General features: G+C 40.3%; 1 protein-coding gene across 2 annotated transcripts in view; it reads right to left on the bottom strand.

Annotated features, from left to right (window-relative positions):
* Positions 1-20583, bottom strand: part of LOC134640314 (equilibrative nucleoside transporter 1-like) — a 45180-nt gene extending 24597 nt beyond the window's left edge. Inside the window, exon 1 of one of the 2 annotated variants that reach the window (XM_063492003.1) lies at positions 20430-20583. The gene's annotated coding sequence lies outside the window, so the exon portion shown is untranslated. Of the gene's footprint in view, positions 1-2793; positions 2822-20429 lie in introns of those variants that run through there. The other variant, XM_063492006.1, reaches the window with a different exon arrangement.
* Between the last annotated feature and the right edge of the window lie 1227 nt (positions 20584-21810).

The raw sequence follows: 21810 nt of genomic DNA, 5'->3' as shown, positions 1-21810 counted from the left end.
CTACATAAGGAAGTGTTTTATTCTGGTTGCCAAGTCTCGTAGAGAGTGGGTAACCACTCACCCCGAGTTTTATGCAAGTTAAGAGCAATGAACAGCAAAAAACTGCAACACTTTCATTTGAGATACAAGTTATATGCTGTCAAAGTATATATGTTGCTACAGTGATGTGCAAAGATTTTGAGCCACCCCTCATTTCTTTACATTGTGCTATCAAAGAGCTAGAAATTTGTCATTCATTTAGTCCAGCCCTGTATCTGACCGTTCTCAGACCAACCTGTTTGTGTGTGTGCGTGTGTGTGTGTGTGTTAAAAAGAATCATTCAAGCATAAAAAGGCACCTAACTTGAGGTGTGTCTACACATATGACAAAACCTAGTTTAAACTATGTGTCTAGTCACTTTGTTACACATTTCAATAAATCAAATGCATCCATTTCTCATGTTCCTATTCCTAATAGGATAAAGAACTGAATAAAGAATTGAGGGATGGCACAAGACTTTTACATGTACTTTATCGCTTAACTTACTTTAGGTTTACATGCTCATACAGGTTCGTGCACACCCTCCTGCCTCACTGCAAACTAAGTACAGTAGACTGTAACACAATATCTTCACACTGCTTTCCAATTTTCACTGGGCTGTGCATCAGTATAGCAACCACCTGCCCTGGCAGCAAATTTATGCTGCATAAAAATTCAGTTTTTCATCACGTCAAAGTTGCTATTTGGTGTCAACGTCACAGTCAGTGGACATCACCAAACGCCGTGCCTGTACAGGCCTTTTATTCAGTCAGTGATAAAAAAATAAAAAAATAAAAACAATGACTGCGACAGCTCATTTCAAGGAACAAAAATATCCTGAGACGTTGGCAAATACCTTAATCTCATCACGTGTACAAAAAAGGGATTTGAGTTGTCATGTTCACAGCAAGCAGACCTGCACAACAATCCAATACACAATGAAAGCAGATCAATGAAGGTAATTCAACAAACCTCTAACATCACTGGAGCTGGGAGTGGAAATACAATTGAAAGACAATATCTGGCTTATTACTCATAACTCCATCTATTTATAAGAAGTGAAAAAAAAAACCCAGGAAGCACTCTCTACTGCAAACATGTAATCTTTATCTAGAAACAAAAACTACTACCTTCTAACCATGCTGTCTATATTTTTTCCCCTTTTTAGATTTTATCTACAAAAGCAATCCAGTGACTTACAGAGATCGCTGTCTCAAACTGGGAATCATTATTTGCATGGGCAAATAAGAGCAGGAATCAATAACACAGGGAGATAAGGCAGACTTCAGTGAGGTACTGAGAGTGTGAGGATTATAAATCCTTAGAATTTACAAAGAAATCCAATTCACACCAGAAGAAAGGGTGTTAAAAGGTCTCCAAATCTGTTGTCTTCACTGTGACCTGCTGTTTTTACACTCATTTTCCTTTCCCGCCACTCTAACGGAGCAGGAACAAAGCCTTTCTCCAGCTGCCCGTCTTTTCAGTTGGTTCAGGTGGTTTGGATGAATAGCAGACTGGCAACAGCAGCTCCATGACTGCACTACAGTCGGCACAGTTGAGTTGAAATACAAGGCGGTGAGTCAGTTTAGCCTAATCATTTCCTTCACATTAGCCAAAAAATGATCTATGCTATATTCTGTAACCAAGAAGACTGGTTAAAGCTCAGGCAACAGGTGAAAACTTAACTTCCACTCTTACTAGGCACCCTGTGGTGGGTCACAGCACCATCAGCTGTTCACTGGGAGGAAAAAAGTTGCCATTCTGGCGCACTCTTCTCCCTGTTCAGGGGTCACAGAGTCACAAATAGACACAGATTCATGTGACCTGAAGCCAGGCCAGGAAAGACACTCAGTAAGGGAGCGAGCCTGCAACAGAACTATCCCCTATAAATCATCTAAGTATCACAAAACCACAAGAGAAAGAACCCCACTTCTTCTCTTCTTCTTCTCAAACCACACTTATGGTTTCAGATTACAACAGGCACGCTTAAGCGGTGAATGCATTCATTTCATCTGCTCATCAATTCATTTCATTAGTTCCTGTGTGATACCATCACACAGTACCATTCAAGAGCCCATTACAGCTGCCAACACACACACATACTACACACACGTGCTTCTACACAACCACGTGTCCAACGACTGATCACAAGGTTGTCTAAAAATGTAGAACTGCTATATTCAATTCTTACATTCGACAAGAGTGTATTCTTACACTCTTGTCGAATGTCTTTTGTTTTTTTAATCACAAAATTCGGGAAGAAGATGCAGCAGTGGTTTAGATGTGTCACTCTCGTGCTGAGAGAAACAAAAAGCGGCGAAATGTGAAGCGCAGGAATGAAAAAATGTGTTAAGAAACAGCGTTTTTTAGCACCAAAATGTTTCCATTAGTCAGCCCCCTTCTCTAGCTGGACCGTCTGGGTCTAATTGCCGGATTAGAGCGCGAAAACGTGGCGCTAAATTTAATTTAAATCAACAAAGGACACACGCGGCCACGGAGTAACGACAGCCCCGGTCAGTCTGCCTCTATTTTTCTACCTCTTTAGATTATTTTAGCTATAAAAACGAACCACGGCCTCGTAACTTTAACATAACAGCACAAATCAGCATCCGATACAACAGCAACGTTATTTTTCAACAAATTTGCCTTTTTTACGCTTAATCTGAAGGCGGTTTCAAACTACAGCGCATCTATGTGGCGATACTTGATGATAAAGGTAAAATAAGCGTCTGTGAGTACACACTAGCGCTCATTGACTGCAGTGTGATGTCTTACCTTACCGGAGTCGGTGGAGTTTCTTGTCCCATCCACTCTGTCTACACAGCTCACGTAGACACGCCTTCGTGGTGTGATCATCACCCAATCGCATCATTCATCCTAATACAAGTTTACAGCAACAAAAGGCGCACGGGACGAAAATAAGCCTGTTATTGGGTGGTAGCCCGCCAGGGTATAAAAACAAATATCTAAAATTAAAATGAGCCCAAACACAACACGAAAGGATCCTTTTGTCACAGTCTGTGAGTTTGGCTCCGAGCCTTTAAGTTTTCTGCATTGTTTTTAATTTGTAGTTCAGGCTTATTCATTTTAGACTGTGTTTCATAGAGCTTTTTCGTTTCAGCACTATCCGCAGGGGCGGATCTAGAAGGGTGGCATGGGGTGGCATATGCCACACGTGCCACCCCATGCCACGTTTTTTGTGTGATTTCAGATCCGTTTTGTTAATACAGTATGTCAATGAAAAATAACTAAATTCAGACACGTGAGGTTGTGCTGAAAAGAACGATACCAAGCAAGGCACAGAAAAAAAATACAATGAAACAATTTGAACATGAAACACAAATGTGTCAAAAATGGCCAGTTATATTTTAGATCCTCAGAGGGTTAACCCAACAAATCATGAAAAATTTGGTTTAAATTTTTGTTCATGACAGTGCAGATTTGTGGCATATTGTGTAAATTTAAGTATGTAACAATTGGATTTTTTCTAACAAAAAACAGTGTGAAACTTAAGTTAGACTTGTGTTTGTAAATGAACCGCCCCCTGCTGTGTACCTTTCTGGATTTTATACATATTAATTATACAGGCTATACAGTACATAAAATCAAAATTCAAACGTTTTATGTAACTGAAATGTAATTATGTGGGCTACAGAAAAAAATTTAGTTATAGACCATATTTATATGAAACGTGTATACTTACTGCATTTGAATCATTTTAACCATATGTAACCATCTGCATATGTGTTTGGGGAAAAAAGGCTTTCTTCCGTGTTTACCTCTTGTAGATTTGAAGCCCTTCCTGTGTTCTTCGTCAGTGTGTCTAGTTTAGTTGAGTGGATCTTGCTTTATTTTGGCTTACTGCATAATAAAAGGTAATTTTTTTCCTATTTTTTTGTTAAACACTTCCCGTTTACACTTACTACAATGATTTGACATGCTCAACTACAACTACTAGATACAACCTTGCAGCTCAAGATTATTAATATGTAACATAATAAACAAACAACAAACTGCTGTGTAGTAGAAGGCCGTTATATCAGCTTTTACTCAATAAGCATATTTTGACACTAGTCAGCTGTACTTTTTTCATAAACAATGAATAAAAAAATTACTCATAACAAAGTGTTTCTACACTGTAATTCTATTTAAAAAGAAAAAACGGAAAGAATACAATTTATGGAAACACACTATAAAATGTTATGGCTCGGCAAGTCAACTGCACTTTCAAAATCATCCCTGAACGGCACGCCATGAAGCCTAATCAGTGATGAGGCGGAGGAAGCTTGAGTATTCGATGTGGGACGACAATAAAATGTCATCTGCCACCCAAGACTTTCTGGATGTGTAATGCCAATGTCTGTGACTGTTTTTGAAACATCTCTGATGAGTAATCATATCACTACTGATGTGACCAGCACAACCAGAAATGTGGCAATAATATCACTTTAAAGAAGCAGCTTATGGTACAAATGAAACCAAATCCAGTAATGCAAAAGTACTTGCCACAGCACAGCATGGTTTTTCTTTGTTTTTGCTACAAGAATTCAGAACTTCAAAATAACAACGAATAAACAAAGTAATCAAAAATACCACCAACTAAATATATTCTATAACAAAGCAACCACCTTTTGCTTTGATAACACCTTTGCACAGGCAGCGTCATAAGCAAGTCTTGAGGGAGTTTCCACATTTGCTGAGCAATAAGCACGAAGCAAAGCTTCTGCAAGGCACCATTACATAGATTGGAAGTGATGCAGAGATACAGAGATGAATCCATGTTTGAGTGATGTTTCAACTTTGGTCATGAAAACCCATCAGCTGTGATTCTCCCATAGAGGAAGAAAAGGAATTTAATGTGTCTTCTACTTGAAGCCTGAGAAGCAATGATTCAGAATTCATTCACAAAGTTCGGCAATCCTAATGAATGTATTCTTTGATCCTATTCTCTGATGTAGATGGAAATCAGTACATAAGGCAAAAACAGACTTTGTACAATTATAATTTTTGAAAGAGTTTAAAAGGCAATATTTGGTATGAGCACCTTTACTCTTCAGCACTGCCATTCTCTTAGACAAGCTTTCTAGTAATTTCTTAAAGTAGTCTTCGGGAATACTTCTCCAGGCTTCTTGAAAGACAATTAAAGCTTTTCTTTGAATGCTGGCTGCTTTTTGTTCTGTTTTCTATCAAGATAATCACACACTGCTTCAGTAATGTCAAGTTTTGGGCTCTACCAATCCATGAGATGACATGCAGAAAAATAAACCTGTTGCCAAAAAGACACTTTTCAGATGGTATCAGTGGTTTAAAATCTAACCCTTCTTTCTGCATTCCCAGCTCCATCAGTTTTGACAAGATCCCCAACACAACAGGCTGAAATGCAGCCCCACACCATGGCAGAGCCTCCACCATATTTTACAGATGCTATAAACACTCATTGTTGCACCTCTCCTGACCTCTTCCATACATACTGGCAATGATTTCAACCAGAATTTTTCAATTTGGATTCATCACTCCAAAAGACCTGTTTTCAGTCACTGTCGCTGATTTTCAGTCCAGTTATTGTGTAATTTGGCATTCCTCAGTCTTTTCTCCCTGTTTCCCTTCCTCATTAATGGCTTCTTGACAGCCACTGAGACCATTTCCAATAAAGCTTTGGCAAACAGTAAATGGATCAACTGAAGGGTCAGAAGCATCTCTCAGGTCATGTGTCAGGTCTCTCCTAGACTGTTACCTATATAAGGACATGACTTTCAGATAATATCTACCACTTTATATTTTATCCTCCACTTGTCCAGTTTTCTCAAATCCCAAAAGTTGATTCTGTACTTCTGGACGTTACATTTTCATCCAAGTGACTTCTTCAGTCTCAGCTGACAGCAGGTTTCCCCGACCTTATAAGGCACACATTTGCATAATGACTGAAACTATCACCACTGACGAACAATGGGCTGTGAGGTCAGTTCCTTGATCATTAATATGCAAATATTCATGACCACTGATCAACAACTACTGATCTTTTGGGATTTCCTTACCTGGATGATTGAGCTTGCATCAAAACGGTTTTCTCAAATGTTTTAAGGATTCATGTTACTGAGAAATATCTAGTTTTAGCTAATAGCTCCTTGGGAATCACCTTGTTGGGGCAACCACTTTTTTAAATCTGTCAGATTCTCTCATCATTGGTATTTTTGGTAGATTTAAGTAAAAATCGGAACAAATTATGAATTTTTTGACCAGCTGCTGGTAACAAAGTGTCTAAATTTACTGTTTAAAATTGGTTCGTTGCTAAGTTGTTCATTATGTGTAGAGACTACAGAGGTTCATCCCATGAGTTCGGCACATTTTATGCTTGAGTGATTCATAGGTCAGTGTTAAGTGGTTTAACAAACAAAACAACATTCTGGTCAGATACAAAGACTGGGCTGACAGTGAGTAAAAAAGCAGCCAATATCCAAAGACAAAGATCTTCAGAGAGCCTGGATAACTATTGCCCAAGACCCCTTTAGAAAATTACAAGAAAAGTCTGGCTCCTTGGAAACAAAATAAAGAAATAAGAGGTATCTCAAGAGTTTTGCACAGTACTGTATTTCCAAAGCAGCACAATACAAATAGTTACCAATAATTAATTTGGTGTTAAATATGGAGCGAGTTGTTTTAATTAAAAATGTACGATCAATTATTTACCATGCATTACTAATATTCACACTGACCTACAGTATTTTCGAATGCAAAGACATTAGGCACAGGAATTTGCCCTGAAGGCCAAAGCTGACTAAGTTTAACAGTCTGAGGCATATAGAGAAGGGCAAATCACCCACAGACAAGATTAGAAAGCCAGAGTATTCCTAAAGAGCTGTATTTGTGTAAAACAAAAAACTGCCAAAAACATTTTTTTTACCTTGTACTAGAAGAACTGAGTCCAGTTTTTGTCCTGATCAAAAGCTGGAAACAGATGGAATCGGTTACTGCTGTTGTGCAACACTTTGGCCTGCTGTATCTCTAAATAAAATACAAACATCTTCCAGAATCTTTTAGAGTACAGCTTGTCTCAAGAGTGTGCAAAAAGTGACACCAGCATATAATTTCATCAGAAGACGTGGGCCGTTGTTTGTGGACATTTTTGTGTCGAGTCTGGATACACTTAACCCTGATCCCGGCTGTTTACTCATATAGTTGTGGTAGGTACACAGTCATCCACACCCTGTCTCCCCTCCGTCTAAAAAAAGCTTGCGGCGGTTTCGGACAGAAACCATCTGTGACGGAGAACAAGCCTGTCTGCTTCCCTGCTAACCCAAACCCAGTGAACAACGAGCTGAGCAAAGAGGACTGAAGGTCCTCTGTCTCTCTCTCTCTCTCTCTCTCTCTGCTGGTGTGAAGACACAAAACTGCACAGCATTTCCATCACCGGCCTTTCAAATGTATTTCTGTAACTATATATGTCTGTGGCTTGTTTATTGGCTTGTGTAGCCAAAGAGGAAAGTCGGTTAGCAGCTTGTCAGTGCTGTAGGGCACAAACTTAGCTGGGTTTTTCCATGAAGAGGACTGAGACTGCCAGGGAGAAGGAAAATAAGAGAAAGGAAAAAAAGAGAATGTGGCTTCTATGAGAGACCTCTTTCATGAGGCAATGTTGAACATGCACGCAGAGATATCTGACAGGTAATGTGGGAAAGATAAATGCAGGTGACGACCAGAAAATTGGGGCAGAGAAAGCAACAACTGTAACCCAACGGGCGTGCGTGTTTGTGGTCTTTGGCGATAACTGACTCCTTTGGAGCGCCTGCGTGACATCTGGCAGAGGCAGTTTTAGCCTGCACAAGCTGAACATGCAGCCAAAGCAATCTTTCATATTGTCAATGAGAGCCTGAAAAAACAATCAATGGCCTTCTTCTTTTTGTTGTGTCGCTGTCAGATGAAATGCTTAACCCCTTCACTTCCCGCTGACCCACAAACAGCTTCCTTGTTTTGCCATTTTTAGAACAAAAGTTAAGCAAATAAACATCAGACGTCTAATTCGAGAACATCTTGTGAAGTTTGTGGCATAAGAGGTGCACGCAGAGAGAGGAGGAGGGCATGACGTGAATAGGCTGGAAGTGGCTTTCTGACCACATACTGAGATTTAAGAAGACAGTGGTAAAGAAAGGAATTCCAATGGATGGCCTCTAAACCCCCGAATGGCTTAGGAAGCAGAGTGAAGTAAGCTCTCTACCGGAGGATGTGGATTTTAAGACCTGGCTCCATTTTTAGGGGTTAAAACTTGGACTGAAGCGATAAAGACAAACAAACAAAGAAAAACTCCTCACAAAGGCATGTGAGAGTGAAATCCCTCCTTATCATTACCTCAAAAGCCCCTTCAAACTCCCAACTGAGTGCGAGTGGTTGCAAGGGTCACGCGCTACAATGAAATCCCTGTCACAATGGACCATCAGCAAATCTGCTACTGCACAGACAAGGAATTCCCCTCAATCCGGAGGTGCGTTGAGGGACAGGATTTTGAAACAGTCCATTATGGGATTCACATCCAAATCCAGAAAATTTTAAACTGGCATTAGTCCCAAATTGTGCAACTTGAAGAGTTGCTGCTCACATTCTTCTGTGTGACCATGAAATAAAACAGAAAACATCAGACTTTAATTTGCTGAATTCCCTTAAATCACTCCTTTATATATCACTAACTTGGTATGTATAAGTGTTGATAAAAGCTTATCTAAGCGTACATGAAAAATGAATCGCCCCTTCACATAAAAATGATCTTTTCCATCAATCACTGAGCTCATTTTTCATTTCAGGATGGACAAACAGGTGTGCACATTTATACGAAACTGAAGACAGAAAACAGAAGTTATTTATGTCAGTTTGAGCAGGTCTTAACCTTCCACTGAATGCTGTTAAAATGTATGAATTACATGATGTTAAAACAAAGAAATGCTTCATTTTACAAGGTGTGTTTGTTCTGTACACAGAAATTTTGAGTCCATCCATGTGCAATGAACACACACGGAGAAGGCAGCGGGAAGAAGTCGGGGGGTTAGGTGCCTTACTTAAGAGTACTTGACACGTAGATTTTCTGAGATAGCGGGCACCCACCCACAAATTTCTCACACCACTCTCAGTCACAGTTGCCCTCAAAAAACAGTTGCGAACAGTTGCGAGTCTGTTCTGCACATGCGGAGGCGGAGGCTGTGTGAGTGTGCATTCTTGTCATTTCTACATTTCTATTATCCTTAAAATTAATTTGTGTTGTAGCAGATTTGTTCTGACGACAGGACAGAGTCCAGTTCTCTGGAAAGAGCTGCTGTTATCCCGGGAAATAAAGTGGTACTAAAAAAAGCCCAGAAATATGGAAACTGGAACCAACAAACAATTAATTGCTTTATTCCACAGTTCATAACAAATGGCAAGTGCTTCTCAGGCATAAAAGGTCAACATTTAATACATTAAAATGTTTGCAGTGCATTTCAATCTAGGGTTCTAATCCCAATGTGGTGTAAGGAAGGTGTCAGCAACATGCAGCTCTGAACCCAGATTCTTAACGTGGTTTTGACAGAAAAACTAGATAAATATAAATATGAACAAAAGACGTGGTTAATATGCAGCTGGAGTTAATTCTAAATTAACTGAAGAAATCCTTCATTTTACAAGGGGGTGGGGGTCTAGGTGCCTTACTTGAGAGAAATTGGCCCTTTTTTTTAGACTCTTAACCAGTCTGTTGTAGGGCTAACACACCATTGAGTCTCACACCTACATCCAATTTAGAATCACCACGTAACCTAACATCTAACATCCATGTCACTGGACTTCTGCAGGAAGCCAGAGTAAGATGCAAACTCTGCAGCGTCCAGGACCTTCTTGCAATGAAGCAGCAGTGCTAACCAGTGCAGCACCATGCTGCCCCTAAACACAAACCAACATTCAAGAATATTGAACAGGAAATCAAATCTCAAAGCATCACGAGTCCCAGGTACCAAGACTTCAAGCCATGAGTTGCATTCACGTATCATCATCATCGTTTAGATGAGAATTGCAGAAAGATAGAAAGGTGTAATCAGTGACCAACCAAACACAAGGCAAGAACTGCGTGACACACTAACCAACCTATTAAAAACATCCGCATGTTTTCCCTCACTCATTCTAGAACTGAATCCACACAAGCACTATCATAAAAAGCCTTCCCACAAAGCTCTATATTGGTTAATAAGAAGCACTAAAAACATGCTCTGCGCATCCCTGATTAAAGCTCCTCCAGCAAGTCTCCTCTGTCCTTCTGATGCAATCTAGGAACTGATTTCATTCAACATGACACATTGAAATTGCTTTACGTGTCACAGGCAAGAAGACAGAGGGAACGAGGAGGCACAAATTAGAGAGATGACGAAAGCTCTCTGCCTCTATGTCAAAACTATGCAAACAGTGCCTGAATCTCTATCGATCTATCAACAAGGTCAGTCAATTGTAAGTGAGCTAAAAGTGTGTTTTCATGTAGAGAAAAGGAGAAACTGCACAGAAAAAACCCCACTTAAAAACATAAAATCCCTGTTTTTATGTGGGCACTAGCTAACTCAATCCATGACTGCATGCATGTAAACGTATATGTGTTTGCAAGCAGCCGCCTGTGTTTTCTTTGAGTATCTACTTACATAACATCACATGTGAAAACGGCTCAGGAAATCTGAATTCCCCACTGACAGACAGCTGTTACAAGACTTTAGGTCCGGAGTACATTTGGCTATCAGATCATGACCATCTATAGATCTACTCTTCTCTTTGATGTTGTTTGCCGCTCTTCTTAATGTCATCAGTTTTCGCCCAGGCCCTGCTTTACATCTTATCAGGAGCTTACAGCCATCCTGTTGGTCTGTCCCCATAAGGGAAAATAATCAAGCAGAGGTAACCAGATGCAAAGGCTTTATTTTTCTAACATTTTGGAGGTCTGTTTTCTGTGGTGTGGTTGCCCATTTGAAACCCAGTACTCAATTGTTCTTGATTTTCCAGTCTTATTGAACCTTGACTGTTTTCATCTCCCTCCACTTCACTCACAGGCCATCTGTTGAAACCATAATGGACACAAAGGCACACTTGAGGCTGTAATTGCTTAAAAAATGTGTTTAGTGAAATTATATTTTCACAGTGACACAGCACATAATTTCAGACTGTCAGAGTCAGGTGATGAGGCTCTCTACAGTAACTTTTTTTTAAATTGCAGTTCTTCAGTTTCAGCTCACCCTGGATTTCAAAGGATTAGTAATGGAGTCAGATATTTGTTTAAACTATGGAAATTTTCTGCATAGTTTATTCAGAACATTAACAATGAATTACAATTCATGTTCTGCATGAAAAATCTCTGTATTTTCCTTGGTCTTAGGAATTCATATAAAAATGTTGTTTTCACTAGCTGGGCCCACGTCCTCATTTTCGGTTTGTCAGCATCTTAGTAGATAAAGGTGAATGGCTTGGACATGAATTGAGCTGCGGTTTGGGGAAGGCCTCGAAGGGGACTGGCTCCCGGGCCTGGCAGATCCCCATGTACTAAAGAGAAGTGAAGAAGTTAAAGAATTGAAAAGGGCAGGGAGGGTGGGGTACGTAAACGAGAATGAACAGCTTGTAGAACTGGGGGAACCTATATAGATGAGAACTATCAAAAGTTCTCATCTATAGGAGGAAGGAGCGTGTTGGAGGCAGCGGCTAAAGTTCATTTTTAATTAGTAAAATTAAAGTAAAATTAAAATTGCTGGTTAAAATAAGCCTGTGTGTGTACGCAATGACTGCAGAGCTCCAGTTAGCTAAAAAACTGGATGCACTTCCAAAAGTATGAGTACTTTCCTTAGTCTCCTGACTAGTCGTGGTGTTGTAGAGCTTTATATTCTACTTCCATCTGAGAATAGTTTGTTTGAGGTGAAGCCTCTACAAGGATGTCCAAACAGAGTGGAAGTGTGTAGGATGTGTGGGCAGGATTGGTAGAAAAGTAAAGGGACACCTTTGTGGGCTGGTCAGGCTTTATTCTACGTGACCATCCTTCCACCTTTCCCAACCTCTCCGTCCTTACCAACTATCCAGCATAGAGACAGTTACAACCGTGGGCCTAAAGAACCATATCTCTGGTTGCTTCCTTTCAAAATTTTATGTCATAATCACTGATCACATGAGTGCTCCTTGATGGCAAGAAGAGTCTGGATGGTCAGATGAGTCATCAAAAAAGCAAAGTTATACAACAGCGCAGTATAAAGTGATAAAACAGATTTATTCTGTTTTTAAGGAGAAAAAACCAAGACTTTGGTGATATTGTTCACTGACCCTTTTTGAAATAAGTTTAAACTTGAAATTTTATTTATGATAAAATAAATGATAAATGATTATAAAAAAATCTCAGGGTTTTGGGCATGAGCTTTTCAACTTTTGAACAGGGGCTTTAAAGAAAGACATCCACTGGGTTAAAGAGAGGCAGAAGGACACTGTAACAGCTTGTTTCACACTGAGGATGAACTGTAGGCAGGCCTTTATTTGCTCGTTAAGCTTACTGCTGACACCAGATCCCTCAGCTGCGTGTGGACCACATGGCAGTGTGACCCTTGATGATTAAGTGTGAGGCATCTGCCACATGCATGGGCAAACAGTGACTGTGAGACGTGTCATGGGGACGCATATCAAATACAGATGTAGGAAAGGTTCAGTTGTACAGTTTTTCATTTATTATTAATAGATAATTAACATAAGAAGCATGTTTATCATATTATATTATATTATGTTTGTTTACATGACACCTCTACTCTCTTTTAGCCTCAAGTTGCACTGCTGAGACTTTGACCACAAGTGGCATGACATCATCACACAGACGATCATGCAACAGACCCCGACATCTGTCAACAAATATAATTATTTGGAGGCGGAGTTAGCAATGTGCTTTTAAAAGAAGAAATCATATAATAATATATAAGTACAGCATTTTGCAAAAGCATTGTTTGATAAAGGTGTGATATGCTTTTAAATGTTTAAGGAGGATTTAAGATCTCAGTAAAGCAGAGATAAAAGACTAAATGATGCCTCAAGGATTTTAATTTTTTTCCAAAAGGTTTTTAAAAAAACTGAATATGAAACAAACAAAAACAAACAAACCATGTAACAGTATCTAGAATCTAATAACATTAATTTTTGCAAAGAAAATACAGATAAACACATTCTGTTATTATACTGACCTTGGATTTATCTATTGTTTAGGACGTTTTAATAGATGGACTTATAGACATTACCCAAAGGAGGTGAAAGTCTTTTACCTGCCAGCTCCCAGCTAAAAAACTATGTCATGTCTGATTGCGCTCACGTGAGAACACTGCAAGTAATGGGGCACAGAATTCCTACCTTGCAGATATGCTGCCTCCAGCATGCTCACTCGCCTAAACCAGGGAATACACGTAATAATGAGAATGCTGCTGATGCAGCTAGTCTCCTGCTGTGTGCTACATATGAGGAAGGACGAAAAAGGACAATGACTCTTCAAACATTTTTAAACAGCTACAGACTGGAGAACACTCTTTTACTTGCTTAAAGATGAATAAAATCGGAATCGGAATCGGAATCGTGTTTATTGGCCAAGTATATGTGCAGACAAATACAAGGAATTTGGTTCCGGTAGATGGTGGCTCTCAAGCACAGCAATGTAAAAACACACACACACACACACACACACACACACACACACACACACACACACACACACACCTATATGTACATTACGCATGCATACACATACATACACAAAGCTGTGTAAACCAACTATAAATAACTAAACTTATGTACATAAAATACAGAAATGAAATGAGGTGGAATGAATACTACAGAATGTACATAAGGTGCAGTTGCAGTCTGGCAGTGGGAAGCAGTGTGACAGGTCAACTGTTTAGGAGGGAGATGGCGAGGGGAAAGAAAGTGTTCCTGTGTCGGGTGGTCTTGGTTTGCAGGCTTCTGTACCGTCTGCCAGAGGGCAGCAGGTCAAAAAGTCTGTGTCCAGGGTGTGAGGGGTCTGTGACGATTTTCCCTGCCCGTTTCCTGGTTCTTGAGAGGTACAGATCCTGGATGGAGGGCAGGGGGGCACCGATGATCCTTTCTGCTGCCCGTACAGTCCGCTGCAGTCTGCTCCTGTCCTGTTTAGTGGCTGCACCATACCAGACTGTGATGGAGGAGCACAGGACAGACTCAATGACTGCAGTGTAGAACTGGATCAGCAGCTCCTGTGGAAGACTGTACTTCCCCAGTTGTCTCAGGAAGTACATCCTCTGCTGGGTCTTTTTGAGGATGGAGTTGATGTTGGTCTCCCACTTCAGGTCCTGGGAGATGGTGGTACCCAGGAACTTGAAGATCTCCACAGTCGACACAGGGCTGTCTGATATGATGAGGGGGGGCAGAGTTGGGGGGTGTCTCCTGAAGTCCACTGTCATCTCTACAGTTTTAAGAGTGTTCAGCTCCAGATTGTGCTGACTGCACCAGAGTACCAGCCGCTCAACTTCCTGCCGGTATGCAGACTCATCACCATCCTGAATGAGGCCAATGACGGTGGTGTCATCTGCAAACTTTAGGAGTTTAACAGCCGAGTTCTTGGAGGTGCAGTCATTAGTGTAGAGGGAGAACAGTAGTGGTGAGAGGACACATCCTTGAGGGGCACCAGTACTGAGGGACCGAGTTTCAGAGGTGATCTCCCCCAGCCTCACTTGTTGCTTTCTGTCTGTCAGGAAGCTGGTGATCCACTGACAGGTAGCTGGAGACACGCTGAGCTGGGAGAGTTTGGAAGAGAGAAGTTCAGGCACGATGGTGTTAAAAGCCGAACTAAAGTCCACAAACAGGATCCTGGCATAAGTTCCCGGGCGGTCGAGGTGTTGCAGGATGTAATGCAGCCCCATATTCACTGCATCATCCACCGACCTGTTTGCCCGGTAGGCAAACTGCAGAGGGTCCAGCTGGTGGCCTGTAATGTCCTTCAGATGGGCTAACACCAGTCGTTCGAAGGATTTCATGACCACAGACGTCAAGGCGATAGGTCTGTAGTTGTTCAGTCCTGTGATGGTAGGTTTGATGAATTATGCATGAATTATGCACAATATCATGTAAACATACCAAAACACAGGAAAGCCTGCTTTGCCCTCCTATGCATGCAACCATGTCGCACTGGTGTGCAAAGAGCTTGTGGTTGTCTTGCAGTCTAGCCTGGTTGCAAAATGTTTTCAGAATTAAGGAAACCATAAACCTCAAAACAAGCATACTGTGTGCTGTATGCGTGTATCACAAAATGGCATGCATATACCAGTAAGCAGATTTAGATATGTTGGGCAACAACATTATTCATATGACTTGAATGTTTTTTGTGTAGACCCAAGTCATCTAGTAAGTCATACATTTTTATCAATAGCCTCAGAAGTGTTTCTCTTTCTTCTAAATCTTAAACTTTGTATTTCCCTGATCTTTGGGTAAAGCTTTGCAGTCCAGATCAAAGAAACTGGGCTTAATTTCAGTGCAAGTGAGAAGAGAAATTACAGTCAGCCTTGTGCCTGTAATCCATTTAGTTTTCGCCCTTGGCTCACTCTTTGTGTGTGGTCTTGACTCTTGCTCATACTCCACAAATGTCCCAATTATACCACAGTATCAAAATCAGCCCTGTCCTTTTCTTTCGTCTTTTCTTTCTTTTTTTCTTTTGAGGAAAAGCAGCAGCAGCAGAAAGCTGTGATCCTGGTGTAACTGAAACCAGATACACAGGCCTCGGTGCAGTCCAGTGAACACTCAACATGGCATATCAGAATAAATACCTCATACCAGCCGTCAACCTTGGTGGTGAAGAGGTGATGATTTAGGCTTGTTTTGCAGCTACAGTCACTGAGCCAATCATGAACTCCTCTGTAAACCGAAGTAATGTAGAGTCAAAAAGCGAAAACATAAAGCTTGGTCGAAACTGCGTCGTGTAACAGAACAATGATCCTAAGCGCACTAGCAGATACTTAACTATGCTACTATAGCCCAGGGCCAATATATCCTCAGTCGTATAGGACTCACATGTATGACTCGCAGTGCAGTTATATGTCACTTCTACATAACATTAAATTTGAATCACAGGTTTGTTTTTCACCCGGGTGCAGAGCATCCTGTGGAAACTTTCTTTTCACGTGCCAGCATGTTTAAACGTTGAGAGTGGCTAATATGTGCCATAAAAATGCATGAGGCTGCTGGCTGCATGCCTCCTACAAAATAAAATACATGCAGGCAGAATCAGGATATCTCTCCACATTTTTGTAAAATTATTCTTCACGAATGTGATATAAGATCAGATTAGGAATGTCTGATAATTATCTGAATTTCTGTTAGTGTTTTCTCAAAGTGTGTAAAAAGCCTTTTGCTCATTTATTTACAGGCAGTTTACTTTGTGGACACTGAAAACAACAAATTTAAAGCTGCCTGGAAGTTAAACAACATTCCACTGTTAGCTGAAAGATTTAAATGGCAAACATATGTTTCTGATTATTTCGAGAAGTTTCCCTGAACCAACACGGGTATGTTATGTAATCATAACTTCCATCTTCACATGAAAAAAACAGTCTTCATGAAGCAACTACCTCATTCTTATGAAATCTACTTTGCTTGACCAGCAACGAAGACAAATAGGTGTAAACCTTAGCTGACAAAAACCAAACTGACCTCAGTTTGTTCATCTAAACTCAACAAACTTCTGTGTTTATGTAAAATATGCCTTATTCAACTTCTGAAAACAAACCTGAGATTATTTACTGATGAAAGTTAATCAGACCACATTCCTGGGTATTTTCTGCAAAAATACGCTCAGGTTATTTGTAATATCAGACTTCTTTATTTTTAGTGACTGTAGAAGCCCTCTCAGTTCAGTTCAGACACCCTCCTTTTGTTTTTGTTGGTATTTACTTTGTGCTAAGGAACTAAATAAACCTTCATTAGATGAGCACAACTAATTGTTTAAAGTCTTTCAGCACTTAATCATGCTTATTTTGAACATTTCACAAAGACAAAACTGCCCTAAAACATTTCAACAAACAACTGCTCTTGCTAATGGTAAAACAACACTGTAGAAAGCAGTGTCACCTGAGTATGTTAGCACACAAACTAGCACTACTTACAGTACACTGTAAGAAAAAGTCCTAATATAAAAGTATTTTACTGTCTATTTTACAGTTTTGTTCTGTTCTTCTAGAATATCATTAAATTTACATAAATAGACTGTGATTTCACATTTCAAATGTAAATTAACGTAAAATCACTGTAATGTAATAAAACATAATTTTCTTGTTTTTTTAAATGTATTTGTCTGTACATATGCATATTTAGATTGTTAAAATACATTCACAAATGTATCATGATTTCACAAATATGTGTCCGTTATTTGAAAGATTGAACTGTTAAATTCAAATGTAATGCTATGGAAAAATATATGAAATGATTCTTATAAACCTTTTTAACATCAAATAGTTATTACTATTATTGCAATTATTATTATTATTGCGATCGTGGCTCAAGAGTTGGCAGTTCGCCTTGTAATCAGAAGGTTGCCGGTTCGAGCCCCGGCTCGGACACTCTCGGTCGTTGTGTCCTTGGTCAAGACACTTCACCTACTGGTGATGGCCAGAGGGGCCGATGGTGCGATATGGCAGCCTCGCCTCTGTCAGTCTGTCACAGGGCATGCAATCCATTATTATTTAAGTTAACTATATATTTCTGTACATTTAAGTATTATTATTCATATTGCCACATTCATTGACCTTGTTTATAGGTAATTTCATTGTTTAATCACATTAAAATGTTCCTAATTTAATGTTTAAAAGCACTTGAAAAAGGCAAAATCCCATGTAAAATTAGGGCAACAAACTGTATTGTCATTACTGAAAATAACCGTATTTTTATGAGAAAGTTATTTTCTGTTATTTTATGGTATTATTTTGGCGCCCCAGCTGCCGGAATATTACTGGTTTTTTAGGATTTTTTTTTTTAACAGTGTAGACTGTATGTGAGATGCACAAGGTCAGCAACAATACTGAGGTTTTGGGTGTTTAAATGATCCATGGGTTCAAAGTGCGCAAAGAAAATACGCCCCACACCCTTACACTACCAACACTAGCCTGAACCTTTGTTACATGATGGATCCATACTTTCATGTTGCTTACACTAAATTCTGACTCAGCCGAATGTCGCAGCAGAAACTGGGACTCATTAGATCAACATCCTATTGTCTAATTTGTCTAATCTGTTTCAGAAATACTCAGACCAACAACCATTCAGAGTTACTTAAATCGCCGTTCTTGCTCATTCAGCAGATCATCTTGACCATGTCTACATGCCTAAATGCATTAAGTTGAACAAGTATCCCTAACAAAATGACCATAAAGTGTACATTAAACAATAAACAGACATCTGAAGTGGTTTGTGCCACCAAAGATGAAGAAAGGTTTGGAGATAACCAAAGACACTGGGATCCTCCTCTGGGCCATGTCAAAGCAGGACAGGATTTCCTTTCCTTTGCATTTATTTAAACTGTTGTTTTCATGAAACTGTGAAGGACATTTCCTTCTATTTCACCAGTTAAACACATAAACAGATTGGTTTGTCTCTACAAAATAAAGTCAGTTCTTCACCTGTGTTTATGACCTTGATGCAGTTTTGGTTAGTCCACTGCATCATGTTACCCTGCTGCATACTCACACTACGTGCTGTTCCACCCCCGTCTGATTTTCAGATTGGACTTTCTAATTATAGCTGCATAATTGTCTCAGGGCATAACGTCCTGGTGGGAGATCAAAAAGAGAGAGCTGCAGAAAAAGACAGTAAACTGGGCTCAGTTAATAAGGTGCTGAAGGCTGGTTCCAGAGCTAGTAGGGAGTTCAGCATCTTGCTCAAACTCACAATGATCCTCGGCTTCTGCAGTCTGTAATCTAATCACTTCTATCTATGTGCCTCTATTACAAGAACAAGAGAAAACAATCAGGATGTCACATGGTTTTATTGTTTTCCTAATGAATAGGAAACTTAACTGATTTTGCATACAAAGGCCCATTAACTAGTAAAGTGCTACTCACTGGGGTGCTGCTAAAGTGGGGACATGGGGTGGGGGTGGATTCTTTTTCCCCTGAAATCTGATTGACATCCCCTCCCAGTTTCCCCCAGAATTGTTTTATCAAGTCAGTGCAAGTGGGAAAAACTACAGGAGGGACGAGGAGGTCTGGATCCAGTGATCGGGTTCACTGCTTAAAGTACCACTCCCTAAACTCCGTTACATTTCAAATGTCAGCCTAAAACTCTGTTCTTTATTTCTACAACTGAGCAGAACAAAGCATGTGTACAGTTACAACCAGACTGCACTTTGTTGAATCTTGGCTGCTATATTCTTATAGGTCAGCTGCATCTCCGAATGCATGGCTACATTATGGAAACCGGTAATGTTTTTAAACCTCCGAAGGAGGAGGAGCAGGAATAGATGACACCCAATGATATTTTAGTGATGTTTATCATTTTGTATGGTTTGGGGTTTTTAATAATCAGCATATAGGAAATGTAGTTCTCCTTTAATTGGCAAGTCTATAAAATAACTGAACATTAGGAGCGGCATAAGTTCACAAAGCTCTGCGGTCATCTTGCCTTTATCTTTTGTCAAGTTCAAATCCAAATATTTTCAGTTTCAGTGAGATAAGACTGAGAACAAATCAATTCTTCTAATGATCAACTACATTTTTGATGACTGTTTTCGAACTGAGAACATCAGCTCCAGTGAGCATATAACCTGCACAGCTGTGTTCACTGCAGGAGAAAACTGACATCAACAGACCATCTTATCACCGAGAGAATAGCAGCTTTCTCAAAACCACAGGAGCGCAGATATGCAAGCAGCTTTAAAGGTGCAACACACTCCACCAACATTATAGCAAGCACACAGAGGAGAGCGAGAGAGGGGAGTCTGAAATGGTGTGTGAGCACTGAAAACACAGTGCCAAATGTTCACATGATACAGTAGTGTTTTTAGATCAGTGGGGTCTATTCTCGGAGCTCTTTCATGTTATCTCCTGCTGCATAGAGTGTGTGTGTGAGTGTTTGAGAGGAGGGATCTCCATTCTCACACTGCCACCTGCTGTGGCGCCTCAACTCAAACCGTGCACAAGTCTCAACCTCTGGCCTGCAGCAACTTTGAGTCCAAACGAGTCATCTTTCAACTTCCTCTGCAGCTATCACAACAAGAACGCGGGGTTCGTGTGGACATTTCCACAGCTATTCCGTCTCACATCAAAATTCAAGTACAGCTCTCTGCCCTCAGTCACGCGTCATCTGGCGCACTTTCAGCACCATGCGCAGCATTTGACCTTGTCACCGGTTCTGCTGGACTTTCACCAGCTCGTCCCAAACACACAGGAACACAGACTTACCCAACGCAACCAGCCTGCGATAGCCTCACATTCGAGCAGCACGGAGCTTTGTGGGGAACAGCGGTGAGGCGTTCATTCGTCCGTTTTCTCTCGTCTCATTCAGCCGCGAAATTAGACCCTCGGTGTTCGTGCAGCTGGCACACATAGATGGGCTACTGACTGCAGGGGGGGGTGGCAGGCGAAAAGGATTTCTGTGACTGGTCTAGATTTCGTCAAATAGCGGGCCAGCTGGTTACTTTGGGTTTTTACAAATAAGCCGCCAGATTATAATCCCTTTAAAACAACAACCAAAGCTTGATACTGGGTCAGAGAGAGAGAGGACACAGTTACCTATATCTAAGTATTCGGTCATGCATTTTGGCACCACAGTCTCACACTGTTGTGGACCAGCAGCTACCTACTCTTCTCCAGAACTATAAAACCATAACAGTCTCATAAGAGTGTTAATTTATGCACTATTCATTTATTCATTTATTTTTCCAAATAAAACTGCAGTGCTAGCTGGGGGGGGAAAAAAACATTTTTAAGGGAAGTCATAGGGAAGTGGTCAGATTGGATGGTGGGTGCACAAAGCTCAGGGTTTAAATGCATCCTCCCAGGTCCCATGTATATCTTCTACATATACTGCAGCTGTCTGTGTTTAAAACTAAACATGGCTCTAATCGTTGTAAAGACTTGGAAACAAATTAGATACACTATCAGTGAATATTTCGCAGGCATGTTTTGGATGAACATTTCGTGACATGGTGAATTTTTCATCGGGGAGTACTGATAAGAAAATGCAACCCATATGGCATTATTTTCATTAAAAACACAGAGAGGTATTTATTGTTACAGAGTAGATCGGTTTATTGAGAATCTGTAAGAAGTGAGAAATGTTTTAAGTAAATATCTTTTCAAAAAAATAGCTTAAACCTGATATTTATGAGCGAAGTCCGGTGCAGAGATAAGATCTCCTTCGGGGATTGACTTGGTGATCGAGAAAGGAGGGTGTAATTTGAGAAATGTTTGCTTGAATTAGTGATGGTATATTCTGAAACTCACCAATAAATTAGAAGGAAATCATATTTATGGTTGTTTTTTTCTCTCTTAATGCTGGATAAGAAATGTGCGCGCCTTCTGTGGATGCTTTACAGCACAGATGGTTTATTTTGTAACCCCGAATTCCATTTTTTATTCATGTTGCTGGTTTGTTATAAATAAGGTAACAGATGACAAACGAGGCTTTGCTTGAGCCAGCTCTGTGCAGAGAGCTGGGGCATGTGAGGAAACAGCTTCTACCCCCAGCTGCAGCATCATCATCACTTATTCTTTCTTCTTTGGAGCTCTTTTCATCTCAAAGGGTCCAGCATCTGATTTATATATTGTGGGATTAGCAAAA

This window comes from Pelmatolapia mariae, linkage group LG13 (assembly GCF_036321145.2).
Source record: "Pelmatolapia mariae isolate MD_Pm_ZW linkage group LG13, Pm_UMD_F_2, whole genome shotgun sequence".
Classification (NCBI taxonomy): domain Eukaryota; kingdom Metazoa; phylum Chordata; class Actinopteri; order Cichliformes; family Cichlidae; genus Pelmatolapia; species Pelmatolapia mariae.
Note: the sequence above shows the minus strand (reverse complement) of the source record. Positions and strands in the feature narration are given on the sequence as shown.